Here is a 23,074-nt window from a genome sequence, read left to right as displayed (position 1 = left end):
AGGGTCGAACCGCGAACCACTTGCACTCATTAGACATCTCGAGGGAGCGGAAACCTAGTTCTAGCACCCTCCCATACTACTTCGGGTGAGACCTTAGTCCGCGCTCTATGAAATGTTTCCAAAAGGGCCAGTAGTACTAGGATTTGTTTGGCTAAATCACCTCTGAACCTAGGTCAGGCCCCAACAAGCCAACAAATGGTTCTGTTGCTGGGCCCGGGATCTGCATAAGGGATGTCTGATGTTGTGTCACTGGAATCTGACAAAGAAAGAAATTGAAAAGTGGCTGGACAGAAATATTCACAAGTTCGTGACGCAGGAAAATAGGAATCCGTGAGTATCAAAGGAACAGTGGTTAGATCCACAAAATTTTCTTTGCATCCTTCCCCATTGAGTTATATGATTGGATCGAAAAGCTAGCAGACAGTCAGAGAAGGTGTAGGCTCGACAAACCAATCATGTGGGCTCCAGAGTTGGTGCGTAGACTAGAAGTGTCAAAAGATAAGATCACACATGCTGTGGACCATTGGCTCGATCGAATCATGGGAGGGTTTATCACCGAGTTCGCAGTAGATACATCAGTCAGCTACAACGAGGTGGAACAATGCTTCCTTAAAGGGTCGTCGGGTAAGTATATTAAATCTTTAAACACTTGGATTAAAATGCTACTGTGTGAAAAGCATGTTATGCAAATAAATTGATGTTTGGGGCTATGCGAAGTGAGAGAATCTATAGAAATGAAGGTAGCGTAGAGATAGAAAATAGCCCCTTGATTTCGCCTCGATAGGAAAGCGAGGAAGAGCTCACGAAAATTTCTCCGAGAAGCACAATTAGCCTGATAAGGCAGCGAATTCTGCACATACCACCCCCACTTACACCGCCACTAGTTTCACCATCTTCACCTCCATCTCTGCGCACACCACCTCCGCCACCTTCGCATTTTAGTATAGCAAGTGCAATAAAGTTGCCGGTATTCAAGGGAGTATGGAACAAAGATCTGGACAAATTTTGGTTCATGGTAAAGGCTGTATGGGAAGCGCAAGGGGTCACGGATGACAACATAAAGAAGGCAACACTGATAAGCACGTTGCAGGATCACGCACTGACATGGTACATTAAGCACTCTAATTCCAATCTGAACACATGGATTGTAGATATCCAAGCTACACTGAATAGGGAATTTAGTAGGCCAAAATCGGAGACGCAGTCGATTATTGGGTTTAAGGAAATTGCGATGCTTCCAGGCGAGAACCCCTGGGAGCTAGATTAGATGCTGAAGGGAATGATTCATGAAGCCAACATGACCTTGATAGATGGGAAACACCGCGCATGGTTTGTAGCGTCACTAACGCCTCAACTAAGAATGGTGCTGTCGTAGCAGAAGTTATCCACCTACGCCGAAGCGTTGGAGATTGCAATGAGACTGCACAAGACCCCAATACAAGATCCTAGCCTAGGAGTCCAACAAGTCCACGTGCAACTAAAGAATTTGTGTTTAGAAATGCAGGGTTTAAAACAGGACAATACAACTCGTCCAAAGGTGCGCGAGGTGGTATGGTGCATAAAATGCAATGGATGGGGATATGACAAGGACCATTGTCTGGTCTTCGCAAATTACTTGGTGGGGGGAGGGCCAATTCCACTGAGACTAAAGGCACAAGCAGGATCGAGCGCGACGCTTACATTATGGTGCGCGATTTGTTAGATAGGAGGAAAACATACGATGGATAATTTTCATCTATTACAGAAGTATATGCAGACATCCCACCAATTGTTCTGTAATTTTTGCAAGTCGGTAGGCCATGATGAGCGCACCTGCAAAAGCTATGAACTAATGATGGATCGTACCCCTACCTATAGGGTGTAGATCGAAACATGAGCCCTTGATCAAAATGCAGGGATGGCGCGCATTAGATTTCAGGGGAACGGACAAGGTCAAGGTGGAATGGGACCGGGAAGGGGTCGCGACAGTTGATTTGCTACAATTGTGGAGGGCCAGGGAATTATGCCTGCGATTGTACAAATCCAATGAGAGCATCATGTTTATATTGTACCCAATTTGATCATGAGATGGAGGACTGCCCTCCACTGATAGCGAGGTTGCGCGATAAAGGAATACTCCAACTTCCCCCAACTCAGAACCTACAAATGATGAGATCTGAGCCGCACGAAGAGGACCCGAATGTAAACATAGTGCTCCAAAGTGGTATCACGATAGGAGATGAAAAAGGTAAGAAGCCTGAAGAAAGTGTGTGGGTTTGCAAGGCTCCTACAAAGGAACCTACATTTGATTTGGAGCATGCGAAGGAGACATTCATGGAAGCTAAGAAGAGCTTCACAGAGGCCTCCACTTCAGGTAGTAAGGAGCAACAAGAACCGTATATGGATCATTCAATTCTCACTACCTTTCTGAAGACATGCATGAAGCTGCTGCGTGACAAAAATGCGGTGAAGGGACTGCAGGAACTTATCACTGGGGGTGCGGGCTCAAGAGAACCACGTGTAGTTTGGAAGCTTGGGAAACATACATCGCGAATAGGAAGGGAGATGAGATTGACTGCGCAAATCGGGGAGTATGAAATGGATCAAGTAATTCTGGATCTAGGATCGGACGTAAATGTACTGCCAAAGCAGACATGGGAGCGCATGGGCAGGCCCGCGTTGCAGTGGTCTCCTATTCAATTGTGAATGGCGAACCAACAAAAGATCCTACCCATGGGAAGATTGTAGGGAGTAATGGTGGATATTGAAGGTGTGAACGCACTTGCAGATTTTGAAGTGATAGAGATTGTTGATGACATCAATCCATATCCCACACTACTAGGAATAGATTGGGCCACCAATATGAATGGGGTGATTAATCTCAAGAAGCGAAAAATGATTTTTCGAGAAAAAGTCACTACGCGTAGTGGTATTGCTAGACCTTACGGAAAGAGCATGATACACAGAACTGGTGCACGACAATGATAGTGATGATGATCTCGACTGTATCTACAAGATAACTGCATGAGAGCAGGATTGGGTGAATCCAAAAGTAGATGGTAGGATTTCATGGGAGTGCGAAAGCTCCTACACGTCGAATTCAGATGAGGAAATAGAATGATGGAAGAACCAGTTACACAAGGTAACCACGCTAAACTCCAACGTGATGATAAGGTCACTACGATGTGTAGCAACAGAGGTGAGGGATCTACCTATGTATGATAGGTTGATCGAGGTGGATGAATTCCTGACAAAATTTGAAAGAGAAGTTCCAGAATAGCAGCGCTTTGATGCCCTGAAATCGGCATTGTGCGCTACGCTCACAAGGTGGTGGGGTACGCACCAACAAAGTTTTGAGAATTGATGCGCATGCAGAAAGATGATGTACCTATGATTTGGGAAACCGCAGATGTGAATAACAAATAAATATGATGACCGCAATGATCCATGTGCACACCTCGCGAAAGGGACCAAGGTCTACAGGGAAGAGCCATAACCTGAATGGGTGCATTTGTTCTATCATACCCTAGATGTCATACCCATGAATTGGTATACTGAGACAGAGCTCCGCCATGGTACGAGTGAATGGGATATCTTGTGCGAGGGATTTCTATTAAATTTCACTTTTGAAGATCATTGGTGGGATACAGTTGATGATGCGCTGTAAGTAATAAAAGCAACTATCTTCAAATACCCTAGGAGCCAATGGAAGTGCTTCATCCGGAATGGCCGACACAGCTAAGCTGCGTGATAGAATGTTACAATGTAAATATTGAGGAGGATGATGAGGATCCACGGAATATTAACATTCCAGAAACAGAAGGATGTTGCGAGGTTCGAGGACCATTGATTGAGGATCCCGACGTCACCGCACCACTAAAAACGAAGCAGGTAAACATTGGGACAGACACGGAAACAAAGTATGCAACGCTTAGAGATTATTGGGATGATGCCACGATGGATAAGATCACTGAGTTATTCCGTGAATACCAAGTCTTATTCCTGACTAAAATTATGGATTTAAAAGGGATCATTGGAGACTTAGGGATGATGAAGATCACCCTAAAACCCGATGTGAAGCCGGTTAAGTAGAGGCCTTACCGCTTGAAAATGAAATATAAGGAAAAGGTTCACATAGAACTAGACAAAATGCTCGCAGCCATAATTATTGAGCCAGTGGAAGAATCTGACTGGGTGAGTCCTATGGTAGTACAGGAGAAAAAGCAGAAGGGCGAAATAAGAATATGCGTGGACCTCAGGAAGCTGAACGATGCCTGTGTACACGACCCATTCCCGACACCATTCACAGATGAAGTATTGGAAAATGTTGGCGAACAAGAAGAATACTCGTTCATGGGTGGGTTCTCGGGGTACCACCAGATCAAGGTCACGCCAGAAGACAAGAGCAAAACAACCTTCCCAACAGAATGGGGCTATTTTCAATACACCATTATGCCATTTGGATTGAAGAACGCACCAACCATCTTTCCACGCATCATTGTTGTTGCATCTTTCCACGCATCATTGTTGTTGCGTTCAAAGAATACATCCACAAGTTCTTGGAGGTCTATATGGATGATTGGACTATCTTCGGATTAGTTAAGCACCATGTTGCAAGTTTATGCTTGATGCTCGATAATTCTGACGACACCAGATTACGCTGAACCTTAAGAAGTGCACATTCCTCGTTCCCTTTGGAAACTTGTTGGGACATTTCGTCTGCAAACAGGGACTGATGGTGGACCCTACAAAGATTGTTGTTATTCTAAATTTGGAAGCACCACGAAAAGTTAAACAGCTGCACGCTACCTTGGGACACACCGGGTACTATAGAAAGTTTATCAAACGCTATGCCCAAATCACAGCGCTGATGGAAAAATTATTGAAAAAGGATGTTACATTTTGCTGGAAAGACGATTGACTGAAAAGTTTGGATGTCCTGAAGGGGAAATTGGCCTCTGCTCTAATCTTGGTCTTCCCAAAATGGGATGCGGAGTTTCATGTCCATGTTGATACATCATGAATCGCGCTGGGAGCAGTGCTCACCCAAGAGGGCGGGGAAGGCTTGGATCACCCTATTGCATTTGCAAGTTGCAGATTGTCCAAAGCAGAGAAGAACTATTCCACCACCGAGCACGAGGGGTGGAGATTGCGTATGTGCTCCATAAATACGACACTATTTGCTCGGAGGATATTTCAATATGTATACATACCATTCCTCGCTGAAATACCTAGTCAATATGCCTGTGTTGGGGGGGCACATATGCAGGTGACTCTTATTGTTCTAGGAATATGCTTTTGAGGTCGTGGTAAAGCCGGGATGCCTGAAAGCAGGACCGGATCAATTTTCACGCATTGAGATGGGTGAGGAACCCACAAATTGTGAGAAGGGACTACCTGATGCTCAGCGTTTTGTTGTGCAAGTCATGGATGGAGACTTCAAAGATATAATCCACTTTCTGGCCATAGGGACCACGCCGAAGGAATACTCCGTCCAATAGAAGAAGGAATTGGTGGTGCTCATGACAGATTTTTCTATCATTGTAGGGCACCTATATAAAATGGGCAATGATGAGATATTGCGAAGATACATACTTGAATTTGAATGAATTCAGTTCCTTGCAGAAGAACATGGGGGCGTTGTAGGAGGAAACTATGTAGGGCGAGAAATTGCACAAAAGATTCTCTGTGCAGGGTTGTGGCGGCCAACCCTGCACGAGGATCTAAAAGCACATTGTAAGACCCGCGATATATGTCAAAGGACTGAAAAACCATCATGGAGGGACGAGATTCCATTAAATCCACAGATGACGTTGCAACCATTTGAGAAATGGGAATTCGACTTTGTGGGACCAATAAAACCTCAAGGAAAGATGGGCGCGCGCTACACATCACCACAACGGAGTACTTGGCATGATGGGCGGAGGCGTATCCGGTCAAAGGCTGCGCGACCGCTACAACTGCGAAGTTTTTGTTTGACAACCTGTTGACCCGATTTGGCTGTCCGAAAATCTTAATGAGTGATCACGGAACACATTTCCTAAATGAAACCATCAACACTCTCACAGAAGAGTTCCAGGTGTATTTTCAGAAGAGTACACCGTATCACCCACAAGTTAATAGGATAGTAGAGGCATTCAACAAAATAATGGAGACTGCGTTGACCAAAGTGTGCAAGGTGCAGTGAAGTGATTGTGACCTACGCGTACCAGCAATGTTATGGGCTTATAGAACAATGTGTAAGAAACCGACGGGACAAACACCTTTCCGGTTAGTTTACGGCGTGGAAGCTGTCATGCTAATGGAATATATCATACCTAGTCTATGAATAACAGTGCTCACAGGGATGATGGACTGTGAAGCTCTAGAAGAAAGACTCGTGCAGTTAGAAGAACTTGAGGGGAACAGTTCTTAGCTGGTTTTCATCAGCAGGTTCAAAAGCAGTGTGAAAAATCTTGGCACGATCACCATATTAAGTTATGCACATTCAAAGTAAATGACTTAGAACTGCTATATGACAGTAAGTTTGAAACATTTCTGGGAAAATTCAGGATGCATTGGTTGGGACCATACATAGTTAAGGAAGTCACAGATGGAGGCACAATCCAACTCGTCAAATTAAATGGAGAACCCTTCCCAGGAAAAGTAAATGGCATCAGATTGAAGCCTTACACAGGTGGGTTGGCTATCTAGCTAACCGACAGAAGCACAGTCTTCACGCTCCAGGGAGCTGGAAAAAGGCGCAGGACTATAAATATATACTAGTCAAGATGGATGGGAATAGTTTAGTCATAGAGGTCTCAGAACAATGGATGCAACAGGTTCAACAAGCAGCAGCTTAGTGCGGTGTAGACATCAGTACCATTCGAAAGCAGTTGGAGGGACTCCGCGCCAAGATCGTCGCGCTGACAAAGTGACTCGAGGGTGAGTCACTATGTTTGTGTTGGGGGGCATGCAATCCCCCCACAACATGTTTTGGGGCTCAAAGCCCAAGTTCTGCGAATTACAAGCACAAAATGTATGTTAGAGTCATAGGGTTGTCTGCCTTAAGTTTTGAATGTAATGTTAGCCTACCCATGGTCTAAATAGAGTGAGGCTCTAAGTTGTAAAGATATCATCTAATAGAGGATGGACATGAAGGGTCTTAGAGATTAAGTCATAGTGCGAAGGGTGTCTTGGGTCGTAAAGTAGGAAAAGGCTCTGTAGCTGAGTGCGCAGAGGCCTAGTAGAGTCCGCAGCTGAGTGCGTGGACCCCTGCAGTTGAGTGCGCAGGGTAGAGTTGAGTCTGTAACCGGGGAAGAGATTAATAAAGAAAGGTTTTGTTTCCAATTCTGTGTATATGTTCTGAGTTATTACTTGTTTGATATCATTTGCGAATATACTGTTTCTTTACTGCGCGCATTGTATGAATTGTGAATATTGTTAAGTATAAATGAAAGCATACAGATAAGCTAATTTAATCAAATAATATTAGATTACTATTAAGGACTTGGGTAATAACATTGTTTGGCCCCCAAGTAGGGCTGCGCAAAGGCAACATCTCAGGCTGTGAGGCTCGGGTAAGTGTGCGTAGCAACGTGCGCCCAGGGTCGAACCATGAACCACTTGCACTCATCAAACATCTCCAGGGTGCAGAAACCTGGTTCTAGCACCCTCCCATACTACTTTGGGGGAGACCTCAGTCTGCGCTCCGCGGACTATTGCTGAAAGGGCCAGTAGTACCGGGATTTGTTTGGCTAAATCACCTCCGAACCTTGGTCAGGCCCCAACAGGCCAATAAAATAGTTATTTTCTGATAAGGTGATCATAAAGAGTTTCACTTATGTTTTGTTAGCAACAAAGTTCATAGCATTATTTTGTTTTGTTGTTTCTTTGGTAGACGATAATTGTTTCCTTAATTTTCCATTGTTGTTTCCTTAATTTTGTGTTGATGTTTCCTTATTGTTGTTTCTTGAGGAATTGATGATGGAATATATTATTTTAATATTCTTTTATGAATGGTTAGCTCGTTGATAATTCCAGAATTGAAATTCTTTATGCTGTTTCCTAATTAGAATCTTTATTCAATAATTAGATGAGCATTTAAATTTACTTTCCTTAGTTAGATTTGATTTCGTTAAATTTGTTATGTTGATAATTAAAATAAGTTTTCTTACATAAGAAAGACTTAGACCTTAGATAAACTCATATAGCACCAACTTTAGTTCTTGAAATCCTCTTGCATAGATTTTTCCGACTGCCTTGAGGTAGAAATATTAATCCTTAGGTGGATGAATTAATGTTCAATACTTGGTTTTTTTTAAGCAATAAATAGTATCGACACCTTGGTGCAACAAATGAGGGGGCATTCCATTGCAAATCTGAAACAATTCCCCCATATGTTGATTCATAGACTAAAGTCGAAGGCAACAACTCTGCAGTGTAGTCCATTCATGAAAGAAGAAGTGAATCCTTGGCCAACAATGACAACTGAGAAACATTCACAACTTGAGAAAACCTAAACAACTCACACTCCATTTTTCCACCAATGATTAATATATAAGTTAAACATATATAGATTTAAAAAAACATGTAAAATTTTTTTAATCATGGAGATTCACCCCCATTTTATAGAAATATTCTTAATATGTAAATAGAATTTGTTACAATAGTATGGGTCAATACCAAGGCTTATAAATATCACATGCCAAAAAAAATCATAACTTATCTACTTGTCCCTATGACATTTTTTCTAATTAATCAATTTAATTAAAAGAATAAAAAATACATAACTCTTTGGAGATAAATCTTAACCTCTGATTTGTGAATACTACTAAGAATATTCTAGAATATTTGGTGGATATTAAATCATACCATCCATCTAATAATTATTGATAATTAAATTAAAATTTTAGAAACCAATAATTGTATTAAATATATATATATATATATATATATATATATATATATATATATATATATATATATATATATATATATATATATATATATATATATATCCATTTTAATTTGGATCTATCCAGAGGAATCAAATATCTCAAAATGCAAACCTTGTTTTAAACAAAACTTAAGGAAATGTTTGCTTAACATTTAATTCCTCTGGGGTGTTTTAAGATAGATCTATTCACATTCTTAATAATATTATTTATATTTATATAATAAATTCTACCTATTAACTCAGAACATATACATTCTGTGTAAAATCTACCTATTAATGCCTAGATCCCCAGTTGTTCTCCATGTTTGAGTGAATATGGTGGAGTTCTCCATATCTGCAATGTCCACAATATTGTGAATTTCATGTTGTTTAAGGTGTACGATGAGGTCATGGGGGAGAAGATATAGGTTCCCATAGCCAGTCCAAGGATCACTGCCAAACCTTACATATTGACCATCTCTAATGTGCCAAATAAGTCCATTTCTGACAATGGGAAGTGCATGGAGGACAACTCTCTAAATTAACGAAACACCCGATTTATTCCAAGTAGGAAGCCAGATCCAATCCATGATTGGTAGTGGCCAGATGTATTTGTAATGTAATACCTCCTTCCAAAGGTTGTTGGAAGTGAGAATGAGCCATCCCATTTTTGCAGCAAAAGCATGGACAAAATTTGATAAATCTTTAAGTCCCCAACCCCCCCACTTCTTTGGAAGTGCAATTTGGGTCCATCCCACCCATGTAAAAGGTTCCCCTTCCTTATGTCCACTCCGAAGGAATTTGCAACATGATTTTAGGATCCGGGCTAGGATTCCTTTAGGAATCCATGCTAATGACATCTAGTACATTGGCGTTGCCTCCAGAATATATTTGATGAGGACTAGCCTTCCTGCCCTTGATAGGAATCTATGATTCCAATTGTGGAGCCTCCTTTCGATCTTGGCTACCAACCAAGTCCAATCAACAATCTTGTACCTATGGGGTTTGATCCAGAATCCTAAATATTTAAGTCTCGACTCCATTTTTGTGCTGATAGGGAAACCTTTGAGAGGTTGTCTGCATTTCCTGAATTGTGCAAGAAGAGAAGGTGATAATGTATTTCATCCTGTTGGGCTCCATACCTGTAGCTACTGTGAAAAGTAGCAAGATCTCATGGAATGCAGTGGAGTCTTGGATGCCTCCATTTAAAAATATAATCACATCATCCACAAATAGGAGGTGGGTGATGATGCATTGTTCAGTGATACTTAGTCCCATAATTCTCCTCTCCCTTTTGGCCTAGTGTATGTGTCTACTGTGACGTTCCATAACAAGGAGGGAGAGGAGAGCGGACAGAGGGAAACCTTGCCTCAGACCATGTTCAACTTGAAATAAATATGAGGCAGAGCCATTTATAAGGACACTAAAAGATGCAGTTGTAATGCAACACATGGTCCAGTTGATGAAGGATACCAGGAAGCCCAAGTAGGTAAGGAGCATTTTGATATATAACCAGCTAACCCTGTCAAAGACCTTGGATAAGTCAATATCGAGAAAGGTTCCTTTGAGCTTCTTCAACTTGATAGAGTGGAGGGCCTCTTGAGAAGTGCCCATAGCCTCATGGATTTGTCGCTTGTGAAGGAAATCAAACTTCTCAAGGAGGATATGATTAGACATAATGGGTTTAAGGCAGTTGGAAATAATCTTAGCAATGATTTTGTACAGGCAGTTGCAGAGAGAGATAGGCCTGTGTCATCAAAGGAGTTGGGTGAGTCCACCTTGGGGATAAGGGTGATGAAGGTGGAGTTGATGGCCTCATATAGATGACCAGTGAGTCTACATTCCACCACCATATTGAGTAGATCCTATCCAATGATGTCGAAAAAGGCAATATAGAACTCAATTGTCTGCCCATCCGGTCCATGGCTCTTATCCTTCTTGAACCATTTTATAGTGCCCTCTAATTCTCTCATGGAAATGGGTTTGAAAAGCTCCTCAGAGTCTTCATGATCCACATATCGAGGGAATAACCGTGCTATGTGAATAATTTCAGCCAAGGATGCTCTAGGGGGGCCTTGAATAACTTCTGGAAGTATGAGTTCATGAGGTGGGCAAGCTGATGAAAAGATGTAGCAGACTGACCTTCTTCATTGGGCATGCTCCAATTAGTGTTGTTGGCCCTCCTGTCTTTGGCAGAATTATGGAAAAATCTTGTATTATCATCTCCAGGTTTTAACCATATGGCTCTGCTCTTGAGGCGCCAATATATTGAATTTTTATATACTCATTAGTTTTTTTTTTTTTTAAATCTTGGTAGGACTGCATCTTCATCATGTCCAATATATCACGCTAATGGGGGTGGGGAATTGAACCGCTGACTTCACATAAGGAATTAAGGGGGAAATTGAACCGGTGACTTCACATAAAGAAATTACTTAACAAAGCACCGATCACCGTCTCGTAGACACTTATTAATTAAATTTAAATATAAAGCTTTAAAATATAATGGTTACGAACATGAATCATTATTAGTCCTTGCCAGGACTATAACAATCTATTTTTCCGTGCCAGTATAAGTTTAGCATGCACTAATGCAAGTTATAATGTTTAACTTTGAAAAAATAAATATTTATTTTTCAATTTTATTAAGAAAAAACTATTTTTCAAACATTTGATTGAACAATAACTTGAAAGCTTTGCACAATACAATGTGGATAACTACCTCATAGATTGTGTGCCATAATTTCTAGATATATTTGCCATATTTATGCCATGATTCTTAGATATTTGTGTATTTATTTTTTGTATAAAGGTTTGCAAAAAGAACACCTAGAATATAAATTTTTGAAAATAGCTTATATTTAGATAAATAACATATTTAACATTAATTACTGTCAATCATAATTTATGCATGTATTTGTATAATTTTTTTATAAAGATATAATGCAAATAAATAAACTTGCCATGAGTTAGTGCACACCATTATTTAAGCGTTCTTCAACACTTTAATAAGTAGAAGTAAAAATGTAGATGTGCAAGACTTATTAGTGGTCACAACCAATAAAAAATTATGCACAAAATACACAATTAATTTCTCCATTTAAAATATAAATTTATTTGTCCTTGCTAATGCGGACTATAGAAAAGGATTTTCGTATTGACCACCAACGCACTTTATAATGCTTAACTTCGAAAAATAAATAAAATATTTTAATAGTAAAACTACAGTTATAAATATGGTTGATATATGTTGATTGCCATCATTTTCTAATTTTTAAAATTAATGACTCTAGCAATCACATTCTTTTTTATGAACTATTTATTTTATATATACACATATTCACATGATGCAATTTGTTATTTAATAATTTACATAATTACTAGTACAACCATATAAATTAAATGACTGTATCGAAATCCATTAATCCATAATAAATATCAAAACACTTACTTCATGAGGTGTCACATTGCTAAAGTTTTTTTTTGTCAAGTGGTCTAAGTTCTCTAGAGACTGCATCACACTTGACCTATGGCTTGAGAAACCGTGAGCCAGGGGAATCTAAGCTATCAAAATCTCCCAAGGATTGCACCTGACCTGGGACACACCAACCCTTAACATGGCTAGATTTTTTCTCAAGGAGTTTCGAACGGGTGAACTTCACATCACGGATTGACTTAACAGTACACCTAAACACCCCCGTGGGTGTCACATTGCTAAGGTTAAAACAATAATGATAATTAACTAAATTATAGCCTTATTTTAAATTATTATTATTATAATAAAAATTATTAATATATAAGTTGAACATATATACATTTAAAAAGACATGTAACAAGACTCTTAACCATGACCCACCCTCTGTGGAGATTCTTAATCTATAAATAGGATTTGTTACAATACCATGGCTTATCAATACCACATACCTAAAAAACCATTACTTATCTCATATGACACTTGTTTACATGAGATTATTTTAATTAATTAATTTAATTAAAATGATAAATATATCATAATTATTATGGAGATAAATCTCAACCTTTGATTTATGAATAATTATTGATAATTAAATTAAAATTTTGGAATCTCTATTTCCAAATGGATGTACACATATATGAGTAATTTAATAATTGTATTAAATGAGCATAGATATATATTAACTCTGGATCTACTAAGCATTGAGAGAAATCAAATCTCTCAAAATGCAAAGCTTTTTTAAGAAAAAGCTCGAGGAAATATTTTCACCTTAAAGATTTGATTCTTGTCTATGCTTAATAGATTTGAATTTAAGATGGATCTATGTTCTTAATAATATTATTTGTATTTATATATATATTTCACATATTTATATAAAAATATTCTTATTTTTTATTTTATTAATTTTTTTTTTCTCTCTCTTCCCAACATTTTTCTTTCACATGTTTTATTATGTTTTTATTTTATTTTATTTTTTAATGTGATATGCATAGCGTTGAATATAAATATAGATAGATAAATAAAATTTAGAAAAAAAACCACTGTACATATTGAATTTTTATGTGTTTATTAATTAAAAATTATGAAGTTTTGAAATATAATTATTATGAATATGAATCATTATTTTTTTCTAAGTAATACTATTCTATTGATAAAAAACAAAATTAATAATACAGCGAGGCGCCGACCTTTGCGGTGTTGAACAGAGTTATGTCAAAAATAATCAAAAGACTATAGTCCAGTGCCCACCAAGGGGAAACCAGTCCGAGTGAACCCAATAAAAATCCCACACCGAGGTCTTAAGGATGAACTTAAAAAGGCTCACACAGGGGTCCTAGATCAAAAACTAGTCAAAACTTTCCAGATGGTTTGAAAAAAACAGAAGAGAAAAACTTCATAAAACAGAACCGTAAAACATCTAGCGAGCGGCGAAGTGACACTTGGCGACTGGATTAGCAGTCTGGATGGAACCCTTGGGTGTCATGTGAAGTAGGCTCTTCTACAATGCGACACGCGTACTCATACTAGTCATCATCCTCTGCTGACGTGTCACGCGAGATTCCACCAACGGCTTGCATGCCTGCTGAGCTGCCCTCGGTTGCATGCTTGCCTGACATGTCGCCAGGGATGCCACTAACTGCCTTCGTGCCACTCGCGTTGCCTTCGATTGCATGCTTGTCTCTAGCTGGCTCCTTGCCATGCAGAATGCTCATTTTCCTTGCCATCTGCTGCTTGCTGTCGTTTCCTTCCTCTGGTTCACTATCATCCCTATTCTTCTAACTGTCTTTTGTTGCTCGCCATTGTTCCTTTTCTCTGGTCCAAAGTCATGGGTCTGAGCTTCCTGCTCATCCCGCAGACTAATTTCCTCACAGAAGGTCACAGTGACAGTGGCTATGATATCGAGACGAAGCAATGTACTATGGAAGCGAAATTGGGTCGTGTGGTGAGTGGGGTGAGGTGGGGTAGGGAGATTGGTTGTTTGGGTAGCTGTGTTCACTCTTATAGCACCATGGGCTTGTGCCCGACCTCTGCTACTACAAGTGTCAGGGTAACTTCCGGAGAAAGGACCTCTGGAATGAGTAGCAGAAGGGGAAGAGGAAGGAGTTGTAGGTTCAGGGCTGGGCGTTGTGGGGAGGCGAATGCTTCCACCTCGTCTTCCAGCTCTTCTACTATGCATTCATTGGCGAGTGTTCGTCATGACTGTGTTGTTTTCAATGTTTGCAATTGGGGAGTTAGAGGTATCTCTGGGGTTGATGGAGCCATTCAGAAGAGAAGAAGAGGAATTTGGGGTGGGATTCAGTGCACAGTGAGTTGTTTGGGGGAAATGGAAGCCATTCCCCAGATCAACACAATTGAGAATCCAACATCGCCTTCCAGTAATGGTACGTGAGCTCGGCTTCGCAGCGTGATGGGGGCAAGAGCAGTTTAGTGGGGAAGGGATGAATGGTTTATGGCTTGCAGAAGCCATGGCCTTATGCCTGCTACAAGTTCCTTGACTTGAGCACCAGAGTAATGGTGCTTGCAGACCAACTGTAACTTACCATAAATTGGCATGGAAGGGGACGCGGGTGGCCATGTGGCCTGGCCGCCTGCCATCCTTCTGTCTAATTTGCATTAATTTCATAATAATCACCTGCATTCGGGTTGAATATGAATCATTATTAGTTTGTAGGACTATAGAAATTAATTTTAGTGTTGACCATTAGTTTAGCATTGACCGATGCAAGTTATAATGATTAAATTTGAAAAGTAAATATTCATTTTTCAATAATATTTAAAAATCTATTTTTCAAACATTTGATTGGACAATAACTTGAAGCGTTTGTACAATAAAATTCCATGTGGATAACTCACTATAATTTATAGTTGCACTATTCATGACATTATTTTTAGATATTTATCTAGTGGTTTTTTATTATAAAGTTTTATAGGAGAACCACCCAAAATATAAATCCTTGAAAATAACTCATATTTACTTAAAAAAATATTTACCCACCATAATTTATGCAAGTCTTTGCATAAATAAATGTATAGAAATAAGATGTAAATAAATAAGCTTACCATGAGTTTCAATGCACCATTATTTATGTGTTATTCAACACTTTAATAAGTAGGAGCAAAAATGTAAATGTGCATATTCACTAGTGGTTAATACTCACCAAAATTTATGCAACTCCTTGTGTCATAGTAGGCAATTAATTTCTACACTTCAGATATCAATTTGTTAGTACTTTCCAAGGCATGACTATAACAATGAATTTTAATATTGACCACTGTTAGTTTAGCATTGACCAATGCAAGTGATAATTTTTAGCTTTGAAAAATAAATATGCAATTTGTGTGATAACATAATTTCTATATTTAATGGTAGGGACTAAGCTGCCCTGCAAACTTGTTTTAATTTATATGGTCAAATGGATTTTACTATTTATCTTGTTGACCACTATTAGTTTAACATTCACCAATGCAAGTGATAATGTCTAACTTTGAAAAATAAATATGAAATTTTTATGAAAGCATAATATATAACTTTGGTGGCAGGGGCTAAGCCACAACACTAGTTTTACTTTACATGGTAAAATGAATCTTAATTTATAGCTACTATTTTTTTTTCTAACAAAAAATTAGTACATATTTATGAGAAACAATATATGAAAAAAAGACTTTATAACAAAAGGAGGATAGGGATTCTTGGCTTAGCGAGATGTAGAGCAGCTACTAGGGTTTCTGCAACTCACTGATCAATGGGGAATTCTAGCGATTTAGAAAAGAAATATATTTCTATTGAAGGAATGGAAAATCTAGTTCTATTCTTTCGGCTGTTCAGGATTCTCCCACCCTTAATTTTCCTTTGAAAGAGGATGTCCTCAATGGTGAATTTTTTTTTAGATCAAGGTTAGGTCTATAGGTTTAATGGTTTGGCTGTGATTGACCAAACTATACAAATTTATTTTTGATAAGTGGAAATCCCTCTTGGATGTTGATTTGAATATTTACCCCTTGGCTCATGAATTTTTTTGTGTGTGTTTTTATAATATTGAGGATAAGAAAAATATTTATGAATCAGGGTCTTCGTTTTAGGGAAATCCTATCCTTTTCATGCAACTCTAGTCTCCCACCTTTGATATGGTTACGTTGTCATTCTCCTTGGCTCATGTTTGGCTAAGGGTCCCAAACTTTCCCCTACATATTTGGAACATGTTATCACTTTGATATTTCTTTTGAAGTTAATGAAGAAAGAAAAGTCAAAGGTAACCGCCAACCACTTTTGGAGATCAGGACCTACCCTTCATGATGCTTAGAGAGGGCTCTCTCTTTATAATTTAACTTTGTTTTAATTAAGATGATTTTAGGCTAGTTATTGATTGCACTTGGGTTTTGGTTTAAAATTTTGGGTGGTGGGATCACTTTACTTAGATGAACAGAGGTTTGCTTTAACCATTGGGCTATGGGGTCGAATGTCAAACAAACAGGATTGGATTCAGTTCTAAAAAAAATGTCTACAGGGAAAGATAGATGAGTTACTGTAGATCTCAAAGGCTAAATCGTGACATGGTTTCAAATTGGATACAGGGAGCAACTAAGGGTTCCCTATGCCGGACTCTGGAAAGAATGAATGAGGTCAACTGGGATGAGAGAGCAATTAAGGGTTCTCAAATATGGGTATTAGAGGAAAATATGTAAATGAATAACTGTGCAAAACAGAGTGTACTTAAACAATTTCTGAGTGATATTTCCAGTTAATTCATTCAAATTTAGAACACATTTAAGATTACGAAACACATAAGAAAGTAACAAAATCACACAAAGAAGATACTTCACTACAAATGGCTCATCTCATGAATACTGTAGCTAAATGCTTTTATTACTTGGTCTAGTTTGTTGACTTGAAAATGGTACAATCACCCTTAGGTTTAAGATCAAAATAACTCTATAGATGTAAAATAATCCACCACAATACTTCAAATTATGAAGTATTTATACAAGAGGAATTACAAAAATATCTCAAACTGCATTGAGAGCTAATCTAGGAAAAAAGAAATATCTTCTTGCAAGAAGATAGAGACAACTATTGAACTGTTGCTTGATGTCCCTGTTATTTAGGTTATGCTGGCTTTGCTCTTTGATATTTTGCCCTTTATGCTGCTTGGTTGTTTGGTCTTCACGCTGGATGTTCTATTTTACTTTAACCTTTCACTTGATACTCTTTCGCCTGATACACTTTAACCTTGCTGACTTGTCAATATCCTTTTACTGTGTTGTTTTACTTTTTACTATACATTTATATTTTTACTGTGTTTTTACAGTAAATCATTGAGTTTTCCCCATCTTTCTTCATCTGATAATTGGATATTGAGCATTTTTCTGTATATTTCATCTGCCTCTATGTATTTGGCAAAGGTAGGCTTATTAATAAACAAGTGTTTTACCTCATGCTGGAGGTAAAACAAGTTTTCAAAAGTTTGGTACAACACTTTGCCTGTTTACATGCCCTTTATGAATGAAGTGATTACCTGTTATCTGGCCACTTCCCTAATATTCTTATTATAGTCCTCATGTGTCATTAACTTATCATTTATTACTAAGGGATTAGGAATTCCCTTTTCCTTCGAAAGTTCAAACTTAGCCATGAACCTGTCAATGGCTAGTTGCATGTTTTGACACTTATCTTCTAAATTCAACATTAAATTCCTCTTAGTGAGGACTTTTCTGACTTCCAAAATTGTACCTCTCCTGTCATGTATCTCCAGTTCTTGTAGTTCATACTTATTCTTGGAGTTGAGGAAGTGGATGATTCTTGCTTCTTCCTCTGGCATGTCTCTAAGTTCTGTTTTAACCCTTTCTATGGCTTCTGTAGTCTGTTTTATTAAATAAATCTGTTCGAAAATAACCTAGATGGATGACCAAATATCATTGACAGAGTCAATGATATTGGCCCACGGTTGGTCTTTAGCCTTACCTATAGGCTCACTCAATGTTAGTTCTTTCTCTAGGCTTTTTATCCTCTCTTTCATCCTTGTATCCTTTTGTTTTTCGCCTTTATGCATGATTTGGGCAAGTTTGCAATCTGTCTCTAGGCAAGTGACTTTTTCCTTGAGTTCGTTCATCTCATTGGTTTGAATGGACATTTCTTCCATTGCTTTGACCAGCCTGTTTTCTTCATCACTTGTGGAGGCTGTTGCTATTGATCCTATTGCTGATGCATTTGGTGCAGATGTCGAAAGTGAAGTGGCCATTGGAGCAGTGGGAGCTAATGATGCTGCCAAGGTAGAAGGTACAATTGTGGTCACTGTTGGAATGACAGTTGCAGGAGCATTATCAATACTAGCTTGTTTGAGTTGAATCAAGCTATCCATCTCCTTCTTCATCTCCTTTAACTAGTCATTCAGTTGCAACACTAAGTCCATCATTTCCTCATGATTGGTCTGGCTTTCCAGGACTTCTTTTATCTGTGGGTGTTGCAAATGAGGTAACTTGAGCTGTTTCTTGAGGTTTGCTATGTCCTCATTCTTCTTTTTAATCAGTTTCTCTGTGGCCTTAACATCACTTGGGTCATGGCCCAGTTCAATAACCAAGTCCTCCAAGGACTTTATCTTGGTGTCTTTAGCCTGTGAAGAGGCTTTCTCCAGCTTGAATTGAGCTGTTACATTGTCTAATGAATCCTGCAACTTGTAAGTAGCCATGGCCTTTGCTGTGAGGGTGGAGTAGATCATTTCTCCAGCCTACTTATGAAACTCTATCTAGTTAATGGGATGAACATCCCTGGCCAGCACCTCAAAATTTGTCTTCTTGTAATCTGCTGGTGTCTTTGGTTGCTGTATAGTGGGCTACAAGAATGAGACCTGCACTTTTCCTTCTTTGATGTCAAAGGCTAACATCAGTCTAGTCTGGTTTTGTGGTGTAAGCTTGAGGTACTTGGCATTTGTTTCTGCTTTCAGTTTCTCATTCCTCATCTTTATTTCTTTACATATGTCTTTGATGTCATTTTCCTTGTTAGTTGGCCTGACATAGGAAGAAACCTTCATACTCTTTTTTCTCTCTATCATTTCTGTATTGGAGGTTGATGACTGCTGTGTTTCCTATGATGCAGTTGCTTCTTTACCTTTCTGTCCCATTGCCTCAGAGTTAATTATTTTTTTTGATGCAATGTTATCCTCCTGTTCAAAGACAAGATTCAACTTGCACCTCTTGCTTGGCTTAATCAGCTCATTAGTAGTTTCCATGGTAGAGCTAGATGCTTCATCCCTGCTCCTTTTAGGATTCTTCTCCTCATTTACTGGGTTTTGTATGACAAGAGGAATGTTCATTGGCTCCCCTTGTTGTGGAACCTACAAGAAAGAGTTGTGATCAAATTGTCTCTCCAATTCAATAAGTGTGTTCTCTACATCCACAACAGTGTTGTCCATGTCAATCAAGGTGTTCTCCACCCACTTCATCCCTGCTCCTTTTAGGATTCTTCTCCTCATTTACTGGATTTTGTATGACAAGAGGAATGTTCATTGGCTCCCCTTGTTCTGGAACCTACAGGAAAGAGTTGAGATCAAATTGTCTCTCCAAATCAATAAGTGTGTTCTCTACATCCACAACAGTGTTGTCCATGTCAATCAAGGTGTTCTCCACCCACTCATCCTGGTTAGTAAACTGTTTAATGTCAGGCCTTGGGTGGTGGATGTATGCTCCTAACTTGACCTTGAGTCTGAGTTTTTTTATGACCCCACGAGGGTCATAGTGCCAGATGAAATTGTTTCTGAATTTCATTAGTTGAAGTAACTTATCGACCTCTGGTCCATCATATTTGTTGTGGCAAATAAATGGGCCCATTTGGTTCTTCACTTGGAACTGGGTTTTCTTCCTATAAGCTAAGAATTGGATCTCATCAGAGCTAATGATTTTTCTGAAGTACTCAAGAGAAAATATTCTCATAGGGAGGTATTTGGGCAACTTATAGGGGGATAGCTCACAACCATAAATTCTGATCTCAGTGTGGTTTTGGTACAAGTATGTTAAAATTGGAAACCAGGGAAAAACTTCATGTGGGTCATCTTATTCATGGCTGATAATAATTTTATTAGATTCCTCTCGTCGAGAGGTGTAGTATTGCTATAAAGATCATCCGATTCCGATAAGTATTCATGGAGATATGAATTTATTTTGATTATGGAATTATTATCAAGCCGACCTACAACTCATGTAGGCTCAGAAGCCCAACAGTTGCATCTATTCACCCACCAACGTTGTGTATAAATATAAGAGGACTTTTCCTCATTTAGACTCACTCATCTCATCATATCTCTCTCTCTCTACTGCGCAGATATGAGTCTCTTCTCTACTGCGCTGAAATGGGTCTCTCTCTCTCACACATGTGAAGCCGAAAGCTGTTGAATTTGAAGCTGCAACTGCAGAAGTAAAGATTGACTTGCGTGGCCTAGAAGATCTCCTCATCTGAACTGCACTATAGGTTCATCTGAACCTCCTTTGAAAGCCGCAACTTTTGGTGGTGGAATGAAGTCAATCCGATGAACGGTTTGCAAGATATCGACTGCCCTAGTTTGAAGCTGGAAACTGCTGAAACTGAAGCTGCAACTGCAGAAGTAAAGATTGACTTGCATGGCCTAGAAGATCTCCTCATATGAACTGCGCTGTAGGTTCATCTGAACCTCCTCTGGAAGCCGAAACTTTTGGTGGTGGAATGAAGTCAATCCGACGGTCGGTTTGTGAGATATCGTCTGCCCTAGTTTGATAATGAAGCCGCTAATGCTGATGCTGCTGATCTAGGGTTTGCTACTACTGATATGAATCAGATTTATTGTACTATTTCTCTCTACTGAATTATTGAAGATAAAAGAAGATTTGATCAAAGGGTTTCCCCACACATTATGGGGTTTGTCCCTGGCTAGCCGCCACATCTTGTGTCTCTTGTCTTGGCTTGTTTTCTGTCGATCGTTTAATGTTCTATCTGCACTTTACTTTATGTACATGTGATTGCTAATCGGTGGAATATAATAAGAAAAAGAAGTAAACTGTTATAAGCATAGAACATACCATAACTTAACATGGTATCAGAGCTGAGGTGAAGACAAAGCCCGAGCAAGAGCAAGAGCAATCATTGAAGAGAAGATTGGCAAGGCTATCCTAAAAGAACTATGGGGTCCTCAACACTCTTTCCTGCTGAAGAAAAGCTCCGTGAGAAAGCTGACTATCACAGGTGGAAGATGTCTATCGATCTAACCCTTGAAGATCAAGGAGTGCTGGACCATGTAAGAGGCAATATTGTTGAGCCTTCATCAAATGCATCTGCTGCTGCCTGGAACAAATGGAAAAATGGAGAAGTCAAAACAAAGAAGATCATCTGGGACTCTATCGACAAGTGCTTGGTGGCCTACATCTCTGATCTAGACACCTCCAAAGAAATCTACGACAGACTGGTGAGTTTATTTAAAGTTAATGATGCAAATCAAGTTTTGTTTCTTAGAAATAAGTTGAGGGAAATCAAGAAGGGTAAAGATGAAAGTATGCAAGCATACTTCTTAAGAATCACCGAGATCAAGAACGATCTCCTATCTATTGGGGAAACCATTACTGACAGAGAAATGGCACTCACAACTCTCAAAGGATTACCATCTGAATGGTATGTGTTCAGGACTACTCTTTTGAACAATAATGTAATTCCTAGAATGGCTAGATGCATTCAAGAAGAAACAAGGGAAGAAGTGCAAGAAATGCCCATGCCTAAAGGTCCTCCTGCTGCCTTTTCTTCTCATGCAAAGAAAAGAAATAATTCCGGGACTAAATCAAAAGGAAAGGCTGGACCTAAGGCTAGAAGAAAATGACGATGTTACATTTGTGATAAAGCAAGTCACTATGTATGAGATCATGATGAATGAGATCATGGACATAAAGGGCAACATGAGATCATGGACATATAGGATAGCATGATGATGATGCACACTAGTTTGAGCAGCATTATGATGGATAAAATCATGGAATGGGCAGCATGATGATAATCATGATTAGAGAAGCATGGTACAATATACAGTGGTGCAACTCGAAATCCCTCTGATGGCAATCAAAGGAATGACAAATTCAACAGCAAAGGTAAGAGGAGAGCTGGGAATCAAGGAAGAGGACAAGCATTCAAGAAGGCTAGAAATTCTAGGATGTATTAAATGCACCTGACCTCAAAAGGAACCTAGTGTCTATCTTGGCAATAGAAGACAGAAGCTACAAGGTAACCTTCAGCAATGGCAAGGTATGTATATGGAAAAATAATGTTAAAGATGCCTTTACTCTTGGGTTTAGTGTTGATTCATTATATCAGGTCGATGGATGTCTGCCAGGTGTCATGTCTTGTGACACAACTCTTTAGTCCGAACTTTGGCATCGGAGGTTTGCCCACCTTCATTACAATGCTCTACCCAATGTGAGACAGATGGTAACAGGGATGCCCAAATTCCAAGTAGAGAAAGAAGGTGTATGTCCGGGATGTGCCAAAGGAAAGCTCAAAAGGAGACCATTCCCCTCAAGCCAAAGCAAGACCTCCGATATATTACAATTGGTTTACTCAGGCATACTTGAGGTTGGCATTAAGAGGGAGACTACTACACCACATACTCCTGAGCAGAATGGTGTGGTGGGAAGGAAGAACCGCACGATGATGGAAGCTGTCTGGGCCATGCTACATGACCAAAGTCTTCCTAAGTTTC

At 39.2% G+C, this 23,074-nt stretch overlaps 1 pseudogene; it reads right to left on the bottom strand.

Moving 5' to 3' along the window:
• LOC149209679 (uncharacterized) overlaps nt 1-14,095 on the bottom strand; it is a 61,103-nt pseudogene extending 47,008 nt beyond the window's left edge.
• Nucleotides 14,096-23,074: the final 8,979 nt, after the last annotated feature.

The sequence above is a fragment of the Pinus tabuliformis genome, chromosome 1_2, assembly GCF_031772625.1.
Source record: "Pinus tabuliformis cultivar Carrire ecotype Pingquan chromosome 1_2, CPIR1, whole genome shotgun sequence".
Taxonomy (NCBI): Eukaryota; Viridiplantae; Streptophyta; class Pinopsida; order Pinales; family Pinaceae; genus Pinus; species Pinus tabuliformis.
Note: the sequence above shows the minus strand (reverse complement) of the source record. Positions and strands in the feature narration are given on the sequence as shown.